Source organism: Cervus elaphus, chromosome 11 (genome assembly GCF_910594005.1).
Source record: "Cervus elaphus chromosome 11, mCerEla1.1, whole genome shotgun sequence".
In the NCBI taxonomy this organism is placed as follows: Eukaryota; Metazoa; Chordata; class Mammalia; order Artiodactyla; family Cervidae; genus Cervus; species Cervus elaphus.
Genome location: NC_057825.1, coordinates 40895771 through 40919580, shown reverse-complemented (window position 1 = coordinate 40919580; position 23810 = coordinate 40895771). Strand labels below are relative to the sequence as shown.

The window sequence follows — 23810 nt, the reverse complement described above, 5'->3', positions numbered from 1 at the left end:
TATAATTCAGTCAGATGGCCACACCCTCTGTAAGAAAGCCTAGAAAATATGGTGTAGCTGTGTTCCTAGGAAAAAGAGAACACACATTTTAATCAGTTGCTAGCACTCCCTAGTATGACATGACTTCAACAGCATTATCAGTTTCTCTCAAAACCAGAGCCACTGAGATGTACATTTGAGCCAGTGAACACCACTTAACTAGTTTTTAAAATCTGAGAGATGAATGAGGAGGTAAAAGGGAGACAGCTCTACCTGTTGTCTTAAAGTTTTTTTCTTAAAAAACTTTTTCTTTTTAAATCAATAGCATGGCGAGATGTGTGCTGCAACCTTTCTGTAAGGCAATATGATGATACATATCTGAAATCTCTGAGGTTCATAGCAATTCCACTCCCAGGACATGTAAGCAGGGGAGCTCGGTGTCTAGAACACAAGCCTTGGCAACTACTAGAAACAAGTTTAAGTCTATATACTTACCTCTAAGCCTACAACTTTTATCTATAAAGTTAGGGTAGTAAAAATATATACCTCATCAGTTAAAAGACCAAATGAGATAATGCATGTAAAGCCTTCTTGAGTACAGTGCCTGGCATGTAAGAAACACCCTGTAATACTACTGAGTAAATAATCACCGATGTGTGCCGCTTGGACTCAGAAATGCTCATCAGAGATTTGCTACTAATTATTACATATTGAGGAAAACCTCAGAAAGGCCTAAACTAGGAGACTGGTTGAATAAATGATGGCAAATCAATGTGCATCCCTGAAAAGATATAGGAAATAATTCAGTAACAAGAAAAAAATGTTTCCTATATGTTGAGGTAAAGTGATTAGAAAATGGACTGTAGGGACTTTTCTGGTGGTCCAGTGGTTAAGAATCTACCTTGCAATGCAAGGGAGGCAGCTTCAATCCTGGGTCAGGGAACTAGGATCCCACACACCACAGAGAAGCTAATCCCGTGTGCTATAATTACAGAGCCTGAGTGCCACGACTAGAGAGTCTGTGTGCAGAAATAGAAGATCCAACGTGAAGCAACAGAGATCCCCTAGGCTACAACTACAACCCAACGCAGGCAAATAGACAAATACCTTAAAAATAAATAAATAAAATGGACTGTAAAGTGTGACCCACAGGTACAGATAAATGTGTATGTAAATTTATACACAGAACACGGACTGCAAAGGTATACTCTCAAAATGTTGATGATGGTTCTCTCTGAATGGGGCTGGGAGCAGGTTAAGTGACCTTGTTTTTCCTTTGTAGACCAGTGCTTCCTAGATTTTCCTCAATGAACTTGTATTGCTTTAGAAAAACGGAGCTTTTAAATTCCAGGACATGCTTAACGTGTGAGCATGATTTCTCCTCCCTTATTCACAACAAGTCTTCAAATACAAAGAAAAGTTGTGAAAACTTTTCAGGACCACTTTTTTCCCATCCTCTAGATTTAACAATTGTTTACATTTTGCTTTTTATTGAAGTATTTTGAAATAAATATAGTTATACAATGTCATAAGTTTCCGCATGAATATCTAAAAAGAAAGATTCTTACTAAAACAGAAATAATAGTATTTTATGTTTTAGAAATGGTAAAATGGCTAGATGCTTCTGTTCTTAGGCATATTTTTAAAAGTTAGAGATTTTATGAGACAGGGCCTCAGAAAGTCTAGTTATTAGACCAGGCTACGCATAGACTTACTACATTCTATTAAATCACTGGAGTCCGCTTTTCTCATTTGTGAAATAAAGTTGTCATGCTAAATAACAGTTTCCACTTTAAAAATCATATTTTCTTTGGGGGCAAGGAGAGAAACAAGTGAATTTCCACAATTAAGTTTGAGGGTCAGAGCCATCCCAAGAGCTAGCATGGAGGAAAATTTGAAATGAGGGGACTGGAGACCAGAGATATTAAGAGATTTTTCTAATTTATCCAATAAATAAACACACCTGTGACCTTTTGCTTAACTAAAGTAAACTCTTGAAACCCCTCCAACTCCCAGGCATGAGTTTCTGTATTTTAGTTTATCCAAGTCTTTTCATAGCTGCTTTGACTGTTTCATTCTTGTCATTGTGCTTTCCTGTAGCAGGGCCGGCGGGGTAGACCTTGGCCAAGAACATATCCAAGGAGCCCTCTGCCATTCAGTATAATACAAAGAAGTGCTGGGCCAGGGCCCCCTGCTCTGCATTTACATCACAAAGCCCAGCGTTCTGCACAGCTCCTCTCAGTGAGAGGCCCTTGGAAAATGTCAAATTCAGATCCAGCTTGGGATCCTACTGGCTGGGAACTTGGTTCTTGTGCACCCTGTGGTAGGGAACTAATCTCAATCCCTCAGTTTCCTGCCCCCGAAATAGAACTCACCCCTCCCTGCAGGAAACATGACAAAAATTCATTGTTTCAGGATTTATTCAGATGCTTGATTCATTGTGTAACAAATGGCAGTTGCAACTCCAGCCTGAGGACTAATGAGGATAAACTTGGACTGGAAAAGTTACCTCTGTAAACCAGGTGCAACTTCTATCATCTTCACATGGAATCTGCTTCCAGGCTCCCTATTTGACGGAAGAACACCAATGAAAAGTCTGGAAACCTAGATTCTCAATTTTCTCTGCTCTTAACTGCTATGTGGGCAACCCCTGAGCTTCCCAGGAACTCAGTTTCCTAATTTATAAAATGGAAGAGTTGGGCTCCCCTGGTGGTTCAAGTCCTGGAGACCTGGGTTCAGTCGCTGGGTCGGGAAGATCTCCTGGAGAAGGGAATGGCTACCCACTCCAGTTGTCTTGCCTGGAAAATTCCATGGGCAGAGGGGCCTGGTGGGCTACAGTTCATGGGGTCACAGAGAATCAGACAAGACTGAGTAGCTAACACTTTCATTTTTTCACTAGTTCTGATTCCTTTAAAGATACGTAGAATAACGTTTCTAAGGGTATTTTTCCCCCTTTTCTGGAAAAAAGTCAATATTTCACCTGTTTTTTATTTATTTATTTTAATTGAAGGTTAATTGCTTTACAGAATTTTGTTGTTTTCTGTCAAACCTCAACATGAACCAGCCATAGGTATACATATATCCCCTCCCTTTTGAACCTGCCTCCCATCTCCCTCCCCATCCCACCTCTCTAGGTTGATACAGAGACCCTGTTTGAGTTTCCTGAGACGTACAGCAAATTCCCATTGGCTATTTTACAAAAGTCATTTAAAAAGAATACATGAAGACTATCCATTCAACCACATTCCCTGTCCTTAAGGCAACTTCTTTACTAAATCTTTATATTTCCAAAAATAGCCTACTGAATTAAAAATACACATATGGCCAAATCTCCAATTCAATTTCTAAAAATTTATCCTACTGATAGACAGGAACATGTGTGTGAAGACACACATCGTGTTGCTTCTTGTATTATGGTCATTACTAGCCCACTATAATAACCTGAATGTTCATTAAGTATATTGTCATGCAATCATACTGAGCCCATTTTAAAAAAAAAAGGAAGTAGACTTATATGAACCTGAATCATGACAGTTTTTATGTTGCAAGTAACAGAAGATCCACTGCAAACTTGATTTAAATAATAAAGGAGATTTATTAGGTCCTATAAATGAAAAATCCTCAAGGACTCAGTTTTTTCCCATCTCTCTGCTGTTCTATCAGGGATAATAGCTTCTGGCCAAGCCTGGTTCTTTCCGATGGTGGGGGACCTATCAACCATAATTAGGGTTTCTAGTTCCATTCTAAGGCAAAGAGAGTGCCTATGCCCCAGCATTCCAAGTAAGGGTCTGGAAGTTCCCTTGGATTATACAAGCTGATATCTGCCATGAGAATGCAAAGTAATGATTAGCTTTGGCCAGTCAGTCCTGGATTCAGTGCTTCCTGGAAGTTTTGTGGGAAGCACAGACAAGTAAATGAAAATCTGAGCATTACAGGAAAGGAGGGGAGAATGGATGCCCAGTAAGCAGCCATCAAATGTCCACTATGATACTGGAGTATGAAATAGTTTCCAAGATACTTTGTTAAATGGAAAAGGCAAGATACAGAGGTGTGAGTACAATATGCTACCATTTGTAGTAGAAAATCGTACATGCATATTTTTTAACCTTTTTTTTAATTGAAATATAGTAATTTGCGATGTGTTAGTTTCAGATATACAGCAGAGTGATTCAGTTACACACAAATATATAAATATATATTTTCTTTTTCAGATTCTTTTCCATTATAGGTTATTATAAGATATTGAATATAATTCCCTGTGCTATGTGATAGGTCATTGTTGTTTATTTTATACACAGTACTGTGTCTATGTTAATCTCAAACTCCTAATATATCTCTCCTCTCCTCCCCCTGCTATCCCTTCCAGCAATCCTACGTTTTCTGTATTTGTGAGTCTATTTCTGTTTTGTAAATAAGTTCATTTATATCATTTTTAAGATTCACATATAAATGTTATCAGTTACTATTTGTCTGTATCTGACTTACTCCTCTCCGCTGCTTTTGCCTTCCAACTCTGGACGATATTATCTTCAGGATTCTCAAGAAATGAAGAGTCTTCAGCAAAAAAAAAACAAAAAACAAACAAACAAACACCAAAACAACTAACTCACTATGCAAATAATAAGAAATTAGAAACATGTATGTGTTTGTATGAATCAATTTACAAATGTCACTTATCCTGAAAGAGGTTTTAAACAATGCCCAAGAGCTAGTCACTGGGAACTCCAGTAAGTGACATAAATCCATGGATTTTTCTTTTCATACCAAGTTTCAGAAATACCTAGGGCTGCTCAATCAGTCACTCACTCAAAACTGCAAGGAATTCTGACAGTTTCTGATGGTTTCCTGAATGCCTACTATATATTCATGGAGTCAGATCATTGGTATAAATTGAGTTTTAGTAAACTGAAGAAAAATTGGAAAAACATCTGTGCTGTAAGGGTGCCTCCCTCCTGGGAAAGGATGAGAGAACTTTACATCATCAGCCTATAGCACTGAGTATGAAGCCAGGAATGACTTCAAAAACCCATTGCAAACTGCCAGCACTACTTTTGCAAAAAATAAAATTAAGATGTGTGTGTATGTGTAAAGTGCTAGACGTAAGAACTCATTTTTACAATGGATTAGAGGGTTTCAAATGTTTTCATAAGCGGAAAATGTATCAAAAATGAGAACTGGAGTTACAAATGCAGTGGTCAAAGCTAATGGTTCCCTTTGACACACAAGAGAGAGGGCTTTGCTTGGAAATAACTAGACATTCACTCATTCATTCAACAAACTTCTAATTTAATGCCTGCTCTGGACAAGGTACTGTGCTAAGAGCTGGCGAAATAGGGACATGAACCACAAGGAAACCAGTAGAAAAACTATACTTGGAAAGCAGGTAATTATGAAGTGTGGGCAAGACAAGAGAGAAAAGTTATAAACATTGATGGATGCCAAGTACTTGTAGGAGGAAAACTATTACAGAGGGGTTACTGTTGCTCATTCAATATTAAGTCATCAGAAAATAAATGTGGATGAGGTAAAATGGCACAGTAATTAAACACATGAACTCTGAGGTCAAAAAGCCCGGATATAATGTCTGGTTACACCACTGACCAGCTGCGTCAACTGGTAACATTACTTAACTCTGCTCCTTGGTCTCTGTAAGATAATGGAAACAGAGTTCTTGGCATAGTTCTTAGCATTGAATTTATGCCCCCAAAATTTAGCTATCATTGTTATTATTATTAGAGTTGAGTTGAATCACTGTTTAGTATTATCTATTTCTCTGCTTTATTTTATTATGCATGCAACAGGATAGACTGTTAACAGATTTACAAACATTTTTTAAGGGGTAGAGGCAGAAGGAGGACTGCAGAGAAATTACCCATTTACATTAAATTTGCATTTACCTATATTTATTCATTAGCAACCCAGCAATTTTACCTTTTTGATATCACCCTGGCCTCTTTTTTTTTTTTTTTTTCACAGTATTTGTTAATTGTTTATTTATTGAGAGACTATTTCTCACCCCAGATAGTCATAGTTTCATAGTTCAGGAACACAGGAAAGTGACAAACTTCCATGGAACTCAATCCAAGAAATTCTTTATATTCCAAATCACTTTGCACTCTGAAAAATACCAGCCTTCCTCATCTCCTCAAAATCTTTCATGGAATCATAATTTCTGTAGAAATCTGCATATGCCTTCTTTCTTCGTTCAGCCACAGCAAACTTATAGAAAGTTGCAAACCCCAGAGAGACCATGAATGCTCCAACAATATGAAATCGCAGACGTTTGGCCAAGAGGCCACGCATCTGAGGTTTTGCCAAAGCAGTGGACATGGTAGTTCTCCTTCTCGGCGGCTCAACAGCAACGTCCTTCCAGGCTGCCACCCTGGCCTCTTAATGTTGATTCTATGGCCTTTAAATGAGGTCTTTATTGGCAAAATGGCTGCTTATAATTTAATAACTCGTTTGGCTTGTTCCAACTTTAACGTCACTTCTAACATGTTAGATGATTGTAAGCTGTTATTTTTCTGATCTTCTCATGCAGCTCTAATCTCATCTTATACAGCATCCCTTTTAAAGAACAACAAAATTATTTGAGTGGGCTTCCCTGGTAGGCTCAAAAGGTAAAGAATCTGCCTGCAATATAAGAGATGCAGGTTCAGTCCATGGGTTAGAAAGATACCCTGGAGAAAGAAATGTCTACCCACTCCAGTATCCTTGCCTGGGAAGTTTCATGGACAGAGGAGCCTGGCAGGCTACAGTCCATGGGGTTGCAAAGAGTTGGACACAACTAAGCATGCATACACATACTCTGTGACAGGGGGACAACGAGATAGGAGGAGAAAGAAGCAACTTAGAACAACCATAAATTAGCTGTGAATCAAAGTGTTTATTTTCTGGAAGACTGATTTTTTCTATGCTTTACCCTATTTTATTAAAAATAGTGATAAAAAATGACCTCATATCTCCCTAAACCATCCCTTGGAATGGGATACAATTCAGTCTGAAAGCCAAAAAACACATGATCATTTTGATGAAATATTGTCATTTATAAAGTACAGGTCTCCAAGAAAGATGATACCAAAAACTCCAAAGTAAGTCATCAATATGAGTAACTGAAGGGCTAAGGAGGGAACCAAGAAGAAACTGCTACACGTGGGAAATAGAGTGATTTATGCCTCATTCCAGCTGCCCTGTGACTGATGCTAAACCTCTTAGAAATGGGACTGGATTAGGAAGACAACTTTTCTCTGTCAATTCAAGACTCCACATTAAAACAAGGTGAGGTGACCCATGACCATGTTTAACATTGATTAATCCCCCAATGTGACATGTACATATAGAAAGTATGACTTTCAGCCCTCTGGAATGTATCATTTACGAAAATAGTGGGAAATACTATACAGAAAGGAAGGACCAGCAGTGAATGGGAATGAGAAAAATCCCCTCACACACACACACACACAAATTAATAACACTATGTTTACTCCTTAATGCTCTCATTTTTTTGGTTGTATTTGCATCTTAACTTTCTTGATATGTCTCCCAACACACACACACACACACACACACACACACACACACACGGAGGAGAGACAGAGAGAGGAAAAAACAGCTAGATCATCTGGATCCATTTAGGGACTGAATTTCCTAAGTGCCAGTGAGATAAACAGACCCTATAATATAGTTGTCACCTGAACAAACCAATGTTTGATCAATGGTCCATTTGCTTGGTGGAGTGTGAACCTTGCCTGAGAGCTGAAATGACAAATATTAGTAAATTATTATCATCACCTATCATCAGACAGTTGGTTCATTGTCCTATGTGGAGTGAATTATGAATTAGGAATCTATATGTAGCTATAAACAGCACCACAGCATGACCAGATCATTGAACAATTGATTCCGCTGCTCCATGCTTTCTGAATAGATCAAATTCCTGTTCTGGAACCAGTGAACCCATGGTGGTATCCCTGGTCCAGGAGCTCTTAACACTGAGACCAGTGTTGGTAGCCTTTAATCATTTTTAACAATTAAAATCAGTTGGAAAAATAAGCGTGCACCATCACTAAAAGTATACTTCATCATTTGTAAATTAAGAATCACACATTATGAAACATTAAATAGAAATTAGAAAAGAATGATCTTTTATGACTTAAACAAAGTCATGCTATTTTATTTATTAGTAATGCAAAACAACTTTCCACTCTCACCTAAATATTAATATGTACAGTTTGTTATTGAAGATTTCTTATTCTTGTTCAAAATCTGTTTTGTTTTTAATACTTAATTAAATACTTAATAAAATACTTAATTTTATTATCTGTCAAAAACTGAAACAGTTTCTTTGCAAAGATCTATAGATCTGAATAGAAGGAGCACATCAGTAGTTACTGTTTCCAAAGCTTTGTGTTTATACTTGGCCTTCAACCACACCCTCCAATTATTAAAGCATTTCTGTTGAAATTCCAAAAGTGAATTTCCTTCATCCCTGTTAAAAGTGAATCAGGAGGTGTGGCATGTTAATATGGTTAACACACTCAATCAAAATTCACTGAAACTCTTTATCTGGAGGATTTGAAAACAGATCAGATAATTTTAGTTTTCAAGTCTTTAAACTGTAGAGGTACAAGAAATTTTGTAGGAGATATACATGATATTTTCAAGAATAAAAATCACATGAAGTTGGAACTATTTCTAAGCATCCATTTTTCACATGTTTTCTTTATTGAACCAAGCTTCTTTCAAAAGGCAGTGCCTTCTCCCTTGGTGTTAAAAGCATCATTAGGTTAAGGGAAGGTTCAGAGTGGATGCAAATACCAATTTCAAGCAGTCTTTCTGATGATTTTTTTCTGACTTCTGATCAGATCTAACTGCCTGCATCATTACTTTTTCCTTATAGTTAGATTAATGAGGAGTTTGTTTGAGGAGCAAGAGAAGGCCAATTCTGCCATACGCTTGCTGTGCATTTGTGCATGCACTATTTGTAAAGTATTATCTTCAGTTGATGATTTTCTTGCTGGAATCTTTTAAAGCTACTTGTCCATTTAGTGAGAATTAATTTAAACTGATATTATTAGCTATAATTGCCAGTTAGGATGACATAGGTATAAACTATAACATGTCTCTACGTGCTGAGTGAACAAACAAGGATACTGTGGATCAACCAGAGGCTTGGGAATTTCCACTCCTTCTTAGAATGCTCACTTACCACATGAAACTATGGTAATGGATGAATGAGGCCACATGCGTCAGCCCATATGTTAAATACTTTCAAAATTAACATTTTTTATTTTTGCTAAAAATATTTATAGGGTCTTATACTTTCTTCCTACACCTACCTCACTGGATTATTTTACACAGCCCACTTTGGGGACTACTGGTCTACACAACTGCTTTGCTTTCAGAGCTTTTACATACGGCTATTCTGTCCCTGGGCCACTCTGCTCTCCACAACCCCGGCAGTGGTTAACTGCTATTTATCCTCCAAGTTTCTTGCTCATGGAAACATTCCCAGATCTTCACTGTCCTCTCAGTTTAGGCCCGGTCTTTTCTGTTACAAAGCTTTCATAGAATCATATTGCCTTCTTTCAAGAGCCCTTCATAGCACATAGTTACAGATTCATCTGTGTGATCAAGAATAGCCTCTCTGCTCTATAGAAACTATAAACTCCATGAAAGCATGGGTCACACTCATTTTCTATTGTATGTGCAACCCCTAGCATAGTGCTTCCCAAATATTCAGCATCCAGTGAGTATATGTAGGATAAGTGAGTAAATGACTTATAGACTATGAATCTGGAACTTATTCATATACATATTCATATATAAGGCATCTTGTTTTATCCCTTGTTTTTTTAAAAGGGAAACTTTAATGTAAGAGGGATATATGTTGGTGAAAATATGGAGGAAAAAGGAAACTTTGCACACTGCTGGTGGGAATATAAACTGGTACAGCCGTTATGGAAAAGAGTATCATGGTTCCTTAAAAATTAAAAATAGAATTACCATATGATCCAACCATTTTGGTTCTGGATATATATCCAAAGGAAATAAAATAAATATCTCAGAGAGACATCTGCATTCCCATATTTATTACAGAATTATTCATAACAGCAAGTTGTGAGAATAATCTGTCAACGGATGAATGGATAAAGATATCATATTGTATATAGTGGAATATTACTCAGTCATAAAGAAGAAGGTAATCCTGCCATTTGTGACAACATGGGTGGGCCCAAAGGGCATTATTTTTAGTGAAATAAGCCAAACACAGACAAATAGTGCATGACATCACTTTTGTGTGGAATCTAAAACTAAATTAGACTCAAAGAAGCAGAAATTAGCATGGTGGTTGCCAGAGGCTGGAGGATATGGGAAACAGGCAGATGTTGGCCAAAAGATACAAACTTTCAGCTATAAGATGAATAAATTCTGAGAGTTTAATCTACAGGATGGTATTATAGTTAGTAATATTGTAGCATATTCTTGAGATTTGTGAAGACTGTAGATTGCAAGCATTCTCACCCCCACAAAAAGAGGTAAGTATATGAAGTGAAAGATGTGTTAAATTAACACATTAAATTAACACAAGTTAATAACTTGATTGTGGTAAATATTTCACAATGCACACATATATCAAATCATCACATTGTATACTTCAATACATATAATATTATTTGTCAATTATACCTTAATAAATGGAGAAGGAAATGGCAACCCAACCCAGTATTCTTGCCTGGGAAATCCCATGGACAGAGGAGCCTGGCGGGCTACAGTCCATGGGGTTGCCAAGAGTCAGACATGAGTTAGCAACTAAACAGCCACAGCAGTGCCTTAATAAAAGGAAAGAAAAAAGAGTCAGGTGGCATCCTCCAGGTCACATCATTAGTTGAGAACAGTCAGAGGAGGAAGACCTGGCTCTTGGTCCCCAGGGCCAGTGATTTTTCTATGCATCCCAAAAGATGCTAAAGTAAAGCTATTCTTGGAAAGTACCTTTTAACCTAGATAATCAGACTCCCTGAGACCAAAAGTTTTCTTGAAGGGGTATCTAAAATAAATTTACAGGAATAAAGTTTTAAAAACAATAAGACAAAGAATCGCATAGAAAAGCTTTATAAAATAGGCCATGAATTGGCAATTCATGGAAGAAGAAATCTAAATTACCAATTAACAAGTAAAAGTATATGTAACCTAACAGAAGCATAATCTAAATTTAAAATAAGCTCTTTTTTCACATCAGAATGCTAAAGTTTAGAAAAGAATGATCATACCACTGGCTATTTGTCAAGAATGTGAGAAAAATGAACACTCATAAATTCTTTGTGAGAGCATAAATTGGTGCTACAAGGCCTGGACGAAACTGTGCTCACACACCGCAAACATGCAAAAAGTTTCTCAGAAGACGATCATGTTCTTCCCACCAGAAGTTGTGGAGAAGTAGGTGGAGCATCCAGCATCCCTTTCTCTCAAAGCATGGGGCAGATCCAACCAGGGGGAATATGTGTCCAGGATTCTTAAGGAGCAATTGAAAGCTCTAACTATTATTATTTTTTTTTTATTGAAGTATACTTGAAAGGGGAGTTCCCTGGCTGCCCAGCGGTTAGGGCTCCAAGCTTTCACTGCAGTGACCCAGAATTTAATCCCTGGTGGGGGACCTAAGGATCCCCACAAGCCATATAGCCAAAAAAAAAAAAAAAAAAAAAGGATAGTTCATTTACAATGTACAGCAAACTGAATCCATTTTACATATATATATATACATATATTTTTTATGTCATTTTTTATTGAAGTATGGTTGATTCATGATTGTTCAGCAAAGAAATTCATTTATACCTAAATATATTCTTTTATAGATTCTTTTCCATTATAAGTTATTACAAGATATTGACTATAGTTCCCTGTGCTATACCCTAGATCCTTGTGAGCTCTAACTGTTGCTAAATGAATGTGCTAGAGCCTTTGTTGTGTCAGTCAGGTGCAATAGGTTAAGAACCTTGTTTCCTTAAAACTGTGGCCCTTCTGGGTCTCCTTTCCCAGCACCCTGCACCTACACTTAACACCCATCTGCGATCCCACTCGCTCAGCACATCCCAGATCACTCAGCCTGATGTAATCTCACCTCGTCTAAACCAGGGCTGGGTGTGTTCATCCAGTGAAACTGATGAGGGGCCAAGTGACAACAGCTCCTTTCTCGCTTTCATCAGTTATTTGAATGTTGGCTGACTGCTTGGCTTTTGTTTGTGTCGTTTTCCAGATTGGGCAGGGATGTCATAAGAAACTGCTTCCTAGGATCCACATTAACCTTGACGTAGCAGACATCTAACATTCTTGCACATTTGAAAAACTGCAAACAAGAAAGCCAGGAAGACCAGGAGTCTCTTTTTTCAGTTTCATGGCTTCTGTATGCATGCTTTTCACTCCTCTTCCAGAGTTGACAGGATACCCCTCATGAAAAGGAATTCAACCTTTAAAATGAATACTGAAATTCAAAAACATTGAATATTAGTTTATAAGCCCAAGAAGAGTGAAAAACTATACAGTAGCCAATAGTGTGAGTGAACAATGAGAAAAAAGGAAAAATTGCTTTCCACTAGAGAATGATGTTCCTGTTTCACCATCCAATAAACTATCTTGAAAAAATGGGGTGAAAACTTAGAAAGATAACCAGGCTTTTCAACTAGAAATAGATGTGGCATGTGTGTGTTTTAAATTAAGAAATGAAATTCAAGGCTCCTTTGCTTAATGAAGCCAGCCCTTTCATCTTTTAAAATGACAGTTAAAGTCAAAACGGGAGTTTTGGGTGGGGGGATGGAAATTTAGGACCTCCCTTCAGACATTAATAAACACTACTCCACATTCTAAAACGATTAGATCTAATTTGGCATAATTGCTGAACTTTCCTGAGCAAAGACCTGCAACTCAGTTGTTGTAACTGCTACACTCTTTTCACAAAGAGCAATCACCTCAGTACTGGGCTCAAGGTTCATGCCTTCAGAGAGGCGTTGTGAGGAAATAGATTCTTGGCCTCGTATATTAACAGAGAATTTTTATTTTCTCAAATTCACCTTAGGAGTGGAACAGAACACAGATTTGAGAAAACCACGGAGGTGTTTTCTGGGACGCTGTCTTGATGAAAATTCATGTGAGGACAAAGAAGACATTTGTTTTACTCCCTCTCAGGCAAATTTCACTCTACGTTTGTTGAAGTTTAAAATTGTATTGACCTCAACATTTTTTCACCCTAAGGACCTCTGCTTTCTTATGGTGACTTTCTGTCCAGCTTGTCTCATCTGGCTAATTTAGATCTTAACCCCTCAAGGCAGACAACATGTATTTTCCAGTGTTTTCCTTAGAGCAACATCATGCTGATAAGTTCAGTAAATCTTGAACAGCAATACATTTTTCATGGTCACCTCCTCTAACTCCTGTTTGCTATGCTGGCCTCCCAATTTTAATGTGTGTGGTTCACTGTTCTTTCACGAAGCTATTGGAGTGGCTAGGAATTTTTCTAATTCAAGTTTTGATGATTCACTTGGGATCTATTCCTAATATATAGCAAGAGGGAAAAAGCAAGGGAGGAAGGGAGGGTCATTTTGATCAATATTGATTATAACGAAAGCAAGGGTAGCCCTTCTTTCACAGTTAGACTGTTGAGGACCACCAATGTTTGAAAACAAAGTATTTAACCTTTCCTATGTCAAATATATTTAAAAAGTATTCTTCTTCTTCCTCACCCCATTTGCCATAAAGAGATTAACCAGTAAGTTGAGAGACTCCAATGCCAAATACATTTTCCCCCAAGATGTTTAGTGGTGATATTCTTAAAAATTGTTTTACCTTCATACATACCAAGAAGCATCAAAATGAATTAGAAAAATAAACGTAAAAAATCTTTTCAGATTAGAAGTCTCTCCCTGGTCATGCCAATTTGTTAATATTAATAGGTGTTTCTTCGGGAGAGCTTGAGAACCTGCACGGTAGAACATGCTAGTCTTATGCCGACTCGCGTGCTTACAATGAATCATTGAATAAATTATTACCATCCATGGAGACTGCCTCTTTGGATAATTAGCGATTTCAATCTAAGAAAGATACTGTAAAGTACACTTCAGCTTCGACATCAATAGACAAAACGCTGGGGTAAGTAGCTAAATTAGACTGCTTTAAATACTATCTAGAACTTTTATTTCAATTACATGCCCTTAGAAATTTCTACCTAAAACTAGATGATACATAAGCCTTTTTAGCATATAGTAGCAAACTGAGATTTTATAACAGAGAAATGAGATTTCACTATACTTTTAGAAATTTGTCAAATAAAAGACCTTTAGGTAGAATTTATTCTATATGCGTAAATAAACAGAATGTAGAAATTGTGCCAACTTTTCTCACAGACTCCCCCCACCCCAGTTTTGTGTATGACCTTATAGTAAAAAGAGAATACTCCCTATGGTCACTAATTTGATTATATCTCCGTCTATGAATTAAGTTGATGACTGTATTTCACTTGGGAAATTCAATGCTCTATAGTTGAAATACAGGTTTTATGACCTCAGCCCTGCTCTCTATTTTGTAGCTTAATAAAATCTATAGGAATTTAAGAGTAGGCAGAAGATTTTCTGAGACTTGCATTCTTGCTGCATTGTGACTAAAACTGAAGCTTAAACAAGTGTATAAGCAAGTGAAGCTTATATTTCAAAAGTATTTTTATTTTTGCAAATAATACAATTTTATGTAAATTATTTCAGTTGTTATTTCATAACAACAAAAGTCAAAAGACAGAAAAAATGGTACAAAAACATTTGGAATCAAACAGGGGAAAAATTCTTTTTCTTGGGCATGATAAAAAATAAACCTAGACAAAATTTAACTCCTGTTTCCTTAGCCTTTCACAAAACACTCAGGGAAGGCTTACCAACTAAAAAACAAAAGAAGAAGAGTTGTTAAAAATCATTTAATCAGCTCATTACAATGCACAGTCTCTGAGGTGATTTTCACAAATACATAGACATTTAGAAAAGAGATTATTATAAAATGTAAAGCAGAAGTAATTTATAGATGTATGCAATTAAAGCAATACTACTTTACTAATATGACATTCTCCAGAAAAGCTCAAAGCACATTTTTAATAATTGGAATCTTAGAATTATCATTTTGGAAAGGTCTGTATCCTCTATTTGACCACTAGAATTGAAAAAAAAGGGGGGTAGCCTTTTTTTTTTTAATGGCTTCATCTTGCACTCTGAGAAATGTGTTTTAAAATTAAGTGACCAGAAGACATTACCACTGGCAAAGCGTTAGCAGGGAAGAAACCTCGATAAAATTAACAGGAAGACACTGAATCATTTCTTCTGTTAGTGAAAGTCATAGGCAAAAGTTCTAAAATTATACAATTACAAAAATAAATCAAGTGAGTGTGTCATTTCTGCTTTTCTACATTAATAAATTAACCATGTAACATTGTTCAAAATTATGTCAGTTACGCATATAATAATCTTTTAAATTAATGAAGTGATGAAGCGGTTTGATGACACCCATGATTTACAGGGCTGCTTTTAGCTAATGTTAAAAGCCTTTCATTTAATAAATTGCCCCCTTGAGAAATTACCAAAAATGAATATTTTCTATGCTAAATGTTTCAAGGTTTACACTTTTTCAATATATTAACAAATGGCAAGGGAGACGCATTTTTCAAAATCTATCTTCTTTTACATATATTTAATTGAAATTAATTAGTATATGACTTTAAAAGGAAATGATTATACAAGATTATTTATGAGAATTTTTGTGAAGCAATAAAGCTGAATTTAAACAATGAAATTAATCATATGCTTACAAAATTTTGATGATAAATTGGGAATCATTTCCTCTTTCATGAAAGAGGAACAAGTCTATGAAATCTATGTTCTCAAAATATGGTGTAAAACTCCACACTCTGAGCTTAATCATTGCCTTCATTGTTTGTTTGCAGTTTTTATTAAGATTGAACTATATTGCTAGTAAGGATTTGCAATTTTTATCATTATTTTTACTTTGTTCACTTTTACCTAAACATTGCTTCATGAATTGTTATATGTGATTTCAGCTCCAGAATATTTCTTAGTTCAATCATGAATAACAATCGTCAGACCTTCCAATCAAAATATATCATTTACATTGTCTTGTAGTTTTATGTGGCCTCAGAGACGTGTCTGAATACAAGAAAAATCATATCTTGTGGACAAATGTTCTATAAGTTTGTTAGGAGAGCAAAATAGATTTCAGTCAAGCCAGGATATGCTTGCATGTGATAACAGCAAAAGAGAAAAGGAGCTAAATATAACTAGGAAAGAAAAAGCCTGAAATTGATGTTCTCTGTACTTATGGATTTGTTTTCATAATGTGGAGACTGGTTTTTATTCCACTTCTGAATTAGTAATGTGCCTAGTACTTTGGGCCAATTTCTTTTCAAAGCATTTGCAGTTCCAGCCTGGAAACAAGAATAATTAATTTGTGCTTCTTGAGTCCAATGGATGCAATTTTAGGCAGGCAGATGTCAAGGAAATAATTTTTAAAATTCTTATAATCGATGGCAATGAAATGGAGAATTGCCTGTTGGCATTTCAAATGATTTTAAGGAATTTCAAACTTTCATCGATGAATTTTTAATGTGCACTAATCATGGATGCTCAGGGGGCTGCAGTCTGTGCACAGTGAAACAGAACTCAAAGCCTATTATTATTTTTCTTTAAAAATGGCTTCAAGACTTTTAGTTCCTTTATAACATGCAACAGCATCGAACTAGTCATGAGTACAATTATTGGAATGAGTTCCATTTTTAAGAGTTAATTTAAAAAATGGAAAAGAATCAGTGATCTTTGCACTACACGTACCCTGTGTAGGACATTGGCAGGAGGATGCTATTTACTATTAGAGCTACATGCGGGTCCTATCACTTCCCCTGATGAGCCGGCACAACCTACAGACGTCTCTTTGCATTTGGGAGAAACATCACAAGAGCTTTAGGATGACAATTGCAAAATATTACATGCCTCAAAGTTAGAGATATCTGATACTGTTGGCACTGATACTGAACTCTGTTTTTGTTTGGGTTATTTCTAAGAAGTGCCTACAATGAGTACAAAGTTATATGGTATAGGCATTTATTAAAATCTTTTCCTGGACGAACTAAAACCTATTGAAATCTCAACAGGAGGGGTGGAAGGAATATGGAGAGCTTTCCAATGCTTTCTGAGGACCCTACAGATCAAAGGATAATTTTGAAATAAAAGTTTAACTTCTGGTAAATCACCCCCCATGTTCTAAACCACACTAACTATGGGAAATAAAATGTTAGATCTCTGGACCTTAGTTTTATCTGTTCTTCAAATGGAGTCATGGTATCTATTTTTAGCAAGAATTACAGCATCCTTTTTTCCTACCTCTGCTGAACTGTAGAAACAATGAAATAATATACGAAAGCATTTTAACTCTTTGAAAGAACTGTGCTATAGAGATTCAAGTAACTTAGAAATTTTCCAAGCCCTTTGAAGGTAGATAATGGTGTAAAAAGCTTACAGATTAAAAATACATTTATGGTATATACCTAGATAGGTACAGATTAGAAATTTTCTTGTGATTTGATAGCAGATTTTCTTTTTTAAGTATGTTCAATTAGATTAATAAATTCATATTCTTTGCACACTCCAAAAAAATGCCAGGAGGAAGAGGCCAAGAAACTTACCCAGAAGTAGAAGAAAGGCCTCACCCCCACACCCACCCCACCTCCAGAATGTTCTAAATAGAAACTTCAGTGGAAATTTGGCATCTTCTGTTTACTCCTGATAGAAACAGATGCACAGTGGCTGAGTAGCATAACGCTATACCTGCATCCTTTTTCTTTTCAAAGATCCATTTAGAAGTCGGGCAAATCTTTCACTTTTTACAACAAAGAGCATAGCGAGTCTGCCCGTTTTTGAAAACAGAGTGTAGGACGTACGCTCACAGACAAGGACCCAATAAAATGCTCTATTTATTGGCTAAGCATTAACGGCGTCTCTTATTTTACTCCTGTGACCCTCTCTGGCAGTTAGTCACACATTCCAATTGAGCCAACTCCACAAAGATATCCCTCATGTGTAAGGAAAGTGAGGCGCCTAATTGGCCATCGACCTCTGGCTTCCAGCTCCCCTGGTGTCACAACCAGCAGCTCCCAATCCGTCACCCCTAGAGCCACACAACCTGCGCCAAGTGGACCAAGGTGGACAAGGCTGAGCCTGAGGTTCAGAGCCGGTTCCCTGGCCCACCGGAGTCCCCAGTCCAGTGATCAAAGCCTCAACAAGTGCTGTCATCCTCACCTGAGTCAGTGCTGGTCAAAATACAGTGCGCAGAAAAGTGGATGTTACCAGAACAACTTTTAGTGCTTGGTTTTTATTTTCTTTAGTTTTACTATTACTTTCTCTTCATAGCTATGGTATTGCAATCCCACTTATGATAATGATACCAAATTCCCCTTCAAAACACACATATTTGTTTTTTAAAGAAGATTTCAAGAAATTTATGAAATAATAGCATGGGAAGGCAAAGATATGGCAATAATTGTGTAAGTGATTTGTGACTAGCTGAAGAGGAGAAAACACTGAACTAGAGGATGCTAAAGCAATTATGGGAAAAGAATAACCACTCTCTCCTTTCAGCTAGCTTTTCATCATAATGATTAGAATTCAATGATGAAGTAGCTTCCTCTGTGTGTGTGTGTGTGTGTGTTTTAATCGATCTCTTTACAACTCTTAGTAGCAAGTAGATAAGGTAGGTTTCTATCACCATTTTACAGATGGAGAAACTGAGGATGAAAAGGCTCAAGTTATTCACTTAAAATCACACAGCTAATTAAGTGCTGAGCAAGAAAGAGTGAGCCTTCAAAATAAATAAGGCTTTCTGCTCCAAAGAGAATATACTTTTCAGTTTAACATTTTATTCGATTACAAAGGTCACATGGGGACGGCAGAGTTAAGTATTGCCTTTGTATTAAATTTTTGCATTCACTCACTGAGCATTATTTCTATACCTTTTCCAACTGTACATCAGACATAATAGGAAAATTCCTTGTGAGCAATATAGGATATGAATCCAACTGAACTAATTAGCTCACAATGGTGTTAGGAGGTTAACTGTCTGATGGTGATAAAACATTTTATTGACGGAAAATGCCATATTAAATCCCCCAAATTACCATTGCGCATATCACTATTAAGTATTTATATTCAACAAGTTTACAGGTAAAGAAAAATATGAATATCATGCAGTTATTCCATTTCTGATCAGTCCTTGGAGAGGTAATATTTAATCCTGTCTCTCACACTATAGGGCTATCAGCATTTGTCAGGGAGGGCTGATGAATCAGGTAGTCAATAGGCATTTAGAGATAGGCAAACACATATATTCAGGAAATGCTGCCATTTTGTCATTTTATAGGAACGAAGAAGTATTCAAATAAAACTTGGTTTGCCACTGTGTTTGTTTGTTTTTTTTTTTTTTAAAAACAGAAGTCATAATTTCTGAAAGCAAAATTTGTAGCTTCAATTGCAGATTTAGTCATCTCAGTCTGTACCATGAGACCACAAATTGTATGACATCCTTAAATTAAAGTGGCTCCTCAGAAACGTAAATATTTCCACATGAAAGGTACACGCCAAGTCAAAGTTACACAAACATGTAGATTGCCAATAAAGTTTCCAGTATCACCAGCCATTCAAAGGCATTCAAGACTGCAGCATGGGAAGCTGTCGTTTCTAGAAGGCAAAAAACGATAAACAAGAAGATATTCTAGCCCTGTGATTTTTCAATGAAATAGCCAATCTGAAGCTTCTCAACTAGGAAATCTGACCTGGTGTTTTGTAAGAAGACCGCTTCATAGTGTGATTCGTATTTTTTTCAAAGGAACAAAACTTCTGCTTGTTTGCATGGTCTGCCTTTGCACTTTCTAAGAGACTATTTCCTCCAGTGATACGGACACTAACAATTCGGTACAAGGTAGGCGTGTGATCTGACATAAAGTTCTGAAATGTAAAGAAATGTTACCTAATCTCAAAGTGAAAAGCGAGAGACCACATCCACAAGCGTAATTATTAGACCACCACCGACCTTTCATGCTGAAATTAGTAAGCATTCTCATTTTCCATACACAATCACTTACTCTCCATCCCCTGCTATTAGTGTTTCAAGAAGCAAGGACATTTAAATGAAAAAAAGAAAAAAAAAAAAAAAGCCCTTTGTTAATTTGAAGCTGAGAATTCAATCCACTAATATTGACAAAAGTGTCCTCTTGATAACTGCCATTCTCCAATAAGACAGCATCACAGGAGACTCACGGAGGAAGGAGCTGGTTAATGTGATTCTATTCTGTATCTCCGTATTGGTAGAAAGTAACATTTTTTATTGCAAAGTGTTATATTTAAGGCCTTTTGAACCACAGCTCTCTTGTAGATAAAAATCACACAGAAAACTCATTTGTGAATGACCCAATCTGAACAGTAACTTCAATGGTATTTTGGCATCTTCTAGGTCCTTTAAAAATCTCAGGTGGTGAATGGTTTACATGACATGCAAACAGCTCGGAACCTGCTAGCTTACAGGAGATCAGGACAAGCAACTAGCTGGTCTCAAGCATCCTAGTTCTGATTAGACAGCAAAAGGATTAACAGTGGCTGAGTATGTACGTTTTGCTTATCAAAAATGTTATTATGGGGGTGGGGGAGCAGGATCTGGCCCAGGCATCAGTCCACAGCTTTTACCCTCTCAGCTGGGACAGTGACTCGTAGCCAGACTCCTCATACCTATAGCAGAAGGTACTTCCTCCCCTTCTCAAAGCGGTAGGAAAACTCCTCAAAATGATGACTCCTCTCACAAAGTCACAGCCAGCTGGCTGTCATTATAGCTGTGAAACTGTCCCACCCATCTGTGCACAATGAGGGTGGCTAACTCTGCTGAAGAGCAGGCTGATGGGCTGGACATTAGAGTGAAACAGAGAGGTCACACGGCCTCGTGGAGGTGCCCCAGGAAGCAGAGGCGAGGGAGTGTCCCAGCAACAGAGAAGGAGGGAACCAAACCACTTTCCATTGTATTTTACCTCCACCCCTTGATAGCCTCGTGATCCTGATGACGCCAGACTTGTGTCAGCGCCGGGTAGGCCTAACACACGTGCGATGTTGGGGTGGATGGAGCTTTCGTGAAGTTCACATGTGCCTCAGCTCTCCACCACTTCTCGCTGTCTCTCCTCCCACTGTCAAGACCAGCCGTCCCCTCTTCCCGCTCTGCTGCAGTGTCCTCAAGCGCTTTGAAGAAGGTGAGAGTTGAAACTGGAAGAGCCCACTTAATCTTGATGAGGATAAAGGGAAAACTCATGGTGGGGACCAGGAAACCGGGCAACAGTATTTTTTGCAATGCCAGTTCCTTTCCTCATTAGAACCAAATCGTGCTGCTGCATGCTCAATTGCTTCAGCCATGACTGACTTTTTACAGTTCAATGAACAGTACCCCTCCAGGCTCCTCTGTCCATGGGATTTTCCAGGCAAGAATACTGAAGTGGGTTGCCATGCCTTCCTCCAGGGGATCGTCCCGACCCAAGATTAGAACCTGGATTTCTTACGTCTCCTTCATTAGCAGGTGGGTTCTGTACCACTAGCGCCACCTGGGAAGCCCAAAACCAAATCATAGTGGTTTAATTCTAAATATTTATTAAGTGGCTCCTATACACAGGCCACTGAAACATAAAGAGCGGACAGCGAAAATCATCACATGATAAGAAAGACAGAACAAAGCTGTGAGGTCCTTCAGTCCTGCCAGTATAACCTTACTCAGAGGTCGGGAGGGGGCAACCAAGCCTAGAATCAAATGGTTTGCATAAAATTAATACTGAATGAGGGGAGAGGAACCAAAACTTTATAACATTCACCAAATTAAAATTTCTGAATCAGGACTGACTAGCAGAATCGTTCTCACAATAGTCATTTCAAAACTTCTGGATCAGATGCTCAGGCTAGAAACTAGACATGTAACTTTAACATTTTTCTGAGATAATTTTGACCTGTGTCCTCTGGAAGAGAATAGCTATAAACTAGTAGTTCTCAAACCTAGCTGATTAATTATAAGAATCACCTAGGGTCTTAAAATTATGGATTGCTGGTTTCTACCCCACCCTGAGTTGGTCAGAATCTTGAGAGGTGGGACCCCAGAATATGAACTGTCAAAAGCCCCTATCTGATTCTGATTATCAGCTAGGTTTTGGAATGGTTGCTTTAGAGCATCCCAAGAAAGTCTCAACACTTGTTGAGTTCTAGAGCCCCACTGAATAGCACCACATTCAAACCGGGGAATCTGGGGGGAGGGGGTTCCCTGGTAATCCAGGGGTTAAGAATTTGCCTCTCAATGCAGGGGGACGCAGATTTGATCCCTGGTCAGGGAACTAAGATCCCACATGCTGCAGAGCACCTAAGCCCACACACTGCAGCTACTGATCCCACACATTCTGGAACCCGTGTTCCTCAACAAGAGAAGCCACTGCAACGCGAAGCCACAATGAAGACCAGCACAGCCAAAACAAAAAATGAACAAAGAAACAAATAAAACAAACAAGAAGGAGAATCTGCATTTGGACAAATGCCAAAGGCTGTTCTGCTGTATTGTGATCAGTTAACTGCAAACACAAGGAAGAGATGGATCTCAGGTTTCAGACGTGAAGCCTGTATCCTTCTCATCCAATCATTTATTCAAGTGTGCATGCTAAGTCGCTTCAGTCATGTCTGACTCTTTGTGACCCTATGGACTGTAGCCCGCCAGGCTCCTCTATCCATGGGATTCTCCAGGCAAGAATCCTGGAGTCGGTTGCCAGGCCTTCCTCCAGGGGACCTTCCCGACCTATTGACTGAACCCACGTCACTTACATCTCTCGCATCAGGAGGCAGGTTCTTTACCACTTGCGTCACCTGGGCAGCCCCATTTATTTATACAGCCCCCCAAAAATAAATATACTAAGCCTCACAGATATGCCAGGCACTGTTTTAAAACTTATGAAATTAATGATCTAGTGATGAGGATAAAAGCACAATAATTATAATGCACTGTAGCAAGTGTAGAAATAAAGATTTTTTTTCAAAGTGACATATGAACACAAAGGAGGGAAGTAACTAACTCAGCCTGGAGGAAATCAGGAAGGTTTTCCAGAAGAAAGTTAGCTTGAATTTAAAAATAACACAGGAATTCAGTTAGAAAAAAATCTTATATAAAATAGTCGCAGTGTTTCCAAAAGTGTGTTCCTCAGACCAGCACTCTCAGAGCCCTCAGGGGGGTATCCCTGAAGTTGCCGCCCACAACTCCACAATCAGAATTTCTTGGCGTGGCACAAGGAATATTCCTTTCTATTGAGCTCTCTGGGTGATTCTGCAAAACAGTAGCTTGTGAAAACTACTGAAGAGACAGTTGAAAAAGCTGGGTTTATTCCAGGAAATATAAGTGCCTGATGTCAAAATGGAGACTATTTTTTGAAGCTTTTAAAACCAAGTGACACACCTGCTTCTGGCCAGCATGGTGGTAACAGGGACCGGATGCACCCTTCTACCTCAGGAAACCGAAAACAGAACAGAAAAGAAAAAAGGAAAGAAAAAAAACAAGAAAGAAACAAGCAAGCAAACAAACGATAGTTTTCAAGGCAACGTGTATCGAGGAATAAAGGACCGAGATCCTCGGGAGAGGGGAAAAAATGACGTGAGCCTTACGCTTGTGTTGAGGTTTCCAAGCTGTGGTGCAGGAAGGAGAAGCCCAGAGGGAGCAGGGCAGACTCTCTGAGGTGAGGGAAC

At 37.9% G+C, this 23810-nt stretch overlaps 1 long non-coding RNA gene across 1 annotated transcript; it reads right to left on the bottom strand.

The window, feature by feature from the left end:
* On the bottom strand, positions 1 to 23810 carry LOC122702656. Its single transcript, XR_006343287.1, has 3 exons — positions 23730 to 23810; positions 2489 to 2545; positions 1 to 65 (listed from the first exon to the last, which is right to left on the bottom strand). It is a non-coding gene; the product is annotated as an uncharacterized LOC122702656 (long non-coding RNA).